Source organism: Phalaenopsis equestris, unplaced genomic scaffold, assembly GCF_001263595.1.
Source record: "Phalaenopsis equestris unplaced genomic scaffold, ASM126359v1 Scaffold221251, whole genome shotgun sequence".
In the NCBI taxonomy this organism is placed as follows: domain Eukaryota; kingdom Viridiplantae; phylum Streptophyta; class Magnoliopsida; order Asparagales; family Orchidaceae; genus Phalaenopsis; species Phalaenopsis equestris.
The window spans coordinates 1-3,474 of NW_018239484.1; the positions used below are offsets into that span (position 1 = coordinate 1).

The 3,474-nt window shown below is 31.0% G+C and overlaps 1 long non-coding RNA gene across 1 annotated transcript; it reads left to right on the forward strand.

Annotated features, from left to right (window-relative positions):
- The first annotated feature begins 1,563 nt into the window (after positions 1 to 1,563).
- Positions 1,564 to 3,464, forward strand: LOC110037567. Its single transcript, XR_002295347.1, has 3 exons — positions 1,564 to 1,678; positions 3,198 to 3,255; positions 3,378 to 3,464. It is a non-coding gene; the product is annotated as an uncharacterized LOC110037567 (long non-coding RNA).
- The last annotated feature ends 10 nt before the right edge of the window (positions 3,465 to 3,474 follow it).

The following is a 3,474-nucleotide window of genomic DNA, read 5'->3' on the forward strand; positions in this document are numbered from 1 at the left end:
TGCGTCTGTTGGTTCTCAGAACTAGTTTGCAGCTAATAAATCCCGTTTGTTGTTGTATTTGCTTGTTAAACACTCCTAATGTTTGTATCAGTTGTTTATTATACTAAGGTCAGCAGTTGTAACAGTTATTTTTTTCGTATTGCTCTAACTGCTTTAATTGAATTTTTCTGAATTTTTGCAAGTACATGAAAACTTGTCCTGCTTTTCTTCCTTCCCTTTGTTTTGTGATGCATGCACACACACACACACAGATATATATATATATATATATATTTATTATTATTATTATTTTTTCTGTTGAGCTGTGGTTCAGGGGAGAAGAGTGAGGAGCTACTAGAAAGCTCCGTTTGAGGCCTAGTGTCTCATCAAGCAACTACTAAACTAATTCTCTTGTCAAAGAAATATTTGAGGAAGAGATCTTATTCCCCTGTACATTCTGTCCATTGATTATTGGGAAATTTGCATACATACCATGTAATTCTTATATATTTACCGGTATTATCAAAACACAAAGTGTAATGCAATGTGCAAGACTTTATTTTTGCTTCAAAGCGCGAAGCTAAAAACGAAGTAGAGCTTTTATTAACTAAAATGTAATAGGTTATATAAAATTAATAATGTATAAATACCTTAATTAATAGTTTTAAAATATAAACTATGACTTAAAAGTTGATATAAAATAGGAAGCAATGTGATGCAATATCTAACTTGAAGGCAAACATTGATAGTGAATCTGCAAATTAAAAATTCAAACAGTTTTTAATAGTTGTAATAATTAAAAACTTTAAAATTGCAAAGAAAATCTTATGACTTAAAACAAAATTTAAATTTAAAATCAAATATACACTAATAAAGTTTCAAGTTTCATAAAACAAGTTAAATTAATTTACTAGTCATTTATTCCCTCCAGCTAAACTGTGAATCAAACTGACCGCTTTGCTTCAACACTTTAAAGCGTGCTTCAGCAAAGCAAAGCCGTTTGCTTTGCACGTGAAGCGGGCTTTTAAAAATATTGATATTTACATATCTAACAACTAAAGCTTCATATTGAAAATCATGACACCTCGCTGTCAAACTTATGCATAAAAGATGTATTTTGCTTTTAAAAAGATTGTCATGGTGATATTTTTAATGTGTTATTAAAGATTTAAATGGTACATGTCAATGTGAATATTTAGGTGTTTGATAAGTAAATGCATAAGAATTGTGTGGTATGTATGTAAACACCTCTCGATTATGTTATAGAGCGACTTTGTATTCATATCGAGGTTATGCCAATTTTCTTTTACTCTGGTGATCTTCTGGTGGTTTGCTTCCTGGCACTATAATAGATATATAAGGCTAAATTGCTCCGTAAGTGTTTAATTTATGACTTTGTTGCGTCCATTCTAGAATTGTGGTCGCTACACTAAGGCTGTTATGATACATCGAACTTCTATCATATCTGTTTCTGCTGTTTGTTTGTTTTTTTTTTCTTATGTTCTTCTGAGTATCTAAATTATTTGTTTTAATTACTTATTTTGATATATTTTTTAACCAATTCTCTACTAAATTTTCAGTAAGGGCTGAACAACAAGAATCTGGTGCTAGTTTAGCTGCTGATGCTTTTGCAAACATCAAGCATGTTCTTCTTCCGATTACAGATCGGAATCCTTATCTTTCGGAGGGAAGTAGACAGGTTCTTTCTCGTGCATCCTACCTTACATTAAGAGAGAAGTGTGGTAATTATACATGAAATAGTTGCAATCTATTTATTTTCTTATTTTATAATTTTGAACCCTGCCGTTATTTTTTTTTTTTTTCCGAATTAAATTCTTAGCAGTTGCTTGTTTTATTGTTAAGCTTTGAGTTTCTTCTTTACCATGAGTAACACGGCATCCTGCTACTTGAATTTTATTTCTAATTTCATCAATTTGAACATATTTTAGATGATTGCCCTGTTGATTTCCAAATTTTTAGGCATCTGCTTTTTTTAATTTTTTTAATTTTTTTATTTTTTTATGGTGAGTGATAAATCATGGGTTTTTTTTATTTTTTTATGGTGAGTGATAAATCATGAAGTATATGCCTTTGACCTATGATCATGAAGAAGCAACCTTCTCCTTTAACCAATGGGCCATGGATTCTTTCACTATATCAATTATTCAAAGGCTTAAGACAAAAAATATTTTTTGCATTACTATCCAAATATTTGTTGACTGTAACTTTTTCTATATGAAAATTTGCAATGAAAAGCTCTATCATGATGTGTTCACCTCCACAATTTTAGAATTATGGATAATGAACTTGATGATTAACCTATCCATGCCTATGAGAGTTCCGTGAGAGTTGCAACAATTTAAATTTATACGACGCTACACAATATTACAAAAGCAAGCCTAAACTATAAGATGCACCAATTTAGGATGTCATCAAGATTGATTCTTACATTGCAAAACAGGTCATTTATGCTTTACTCGTTAAAAGTCACATGTTTGTTTGTATTCTACTTTCTTTTTGTGTAGGGTATGTCTCTGTGATTTAGGGTCTATTTTTGGCAGCTTTCTCATTGTTCTGCTTTCCATATAGCAACCTCAATTTTATTTTGCTATGCTTTTTTATGTTGTTTTTTAAAACAATTTATACTGTGAAATAGCTTTCTTTAAAAAAAAAATCTATTTTTCCCCAATATTTGTACAATAGCTTTAGAGGAAACATTGGTCACCCCAAGTTGAGTCTTAATATAGACATACATCTTGAAGAGATGGCTTTTGATATTAGGCTCTGTGCTAGGCTTGTGTAAATTAATTTTCTCGAATATATACTTCAGAAATATTTTTTATTAAAAATTAAAATTTAGAGGTGATAGAAATTTTTCACGCGTGAGGAAAGAATTACGCCGAAAACATTGTTGCTCCAAGCTTTCATCCTCACAGAACTCATTCCAAAAAGGTAGATGGGCGAATGTTTGTCTGTGAGAAATATCTCTTTTAAGTCCATGAGGTCCAATTTAGGCAGCTATTGATGTTTATAAATGTAGTTGTAAAATTTTTGCGAGTAAATAAGTTGTTGTGGGTATTATAAATTTCTTCCCTTCGGACAAATTCTTTCAAAAAGAAAAATTGTAACTATTACACTTTAATATCTATGATATTACACTATCCTTTCTACTGCAACTCCCATCAGATTAGAGTGATAACTTTCTTTTCATTTTTTAGGCTGCAGCAACGACAGCTTCTTTGGCTAAGAAGTATGGGGCAGATATCACAGTGGTTGGTACGCTCATCAAACCTCTGTCGACTCCATTCTTTTTATTTTTGTATGTAACATTTGAAAGCTGTTTTTTGCAAATTTAGTATAATTGCAGGCTTTAAAAGTTAAGTTTTTTTTCTTTGCAGTTATTGACGACAAACCTAAAGAATCTATCCTAGATCATGAATCTCAGCTGTCTAGCATTCGGTGGCATCTTTCAGAAGGTTGGTAATTAAAAAGAGG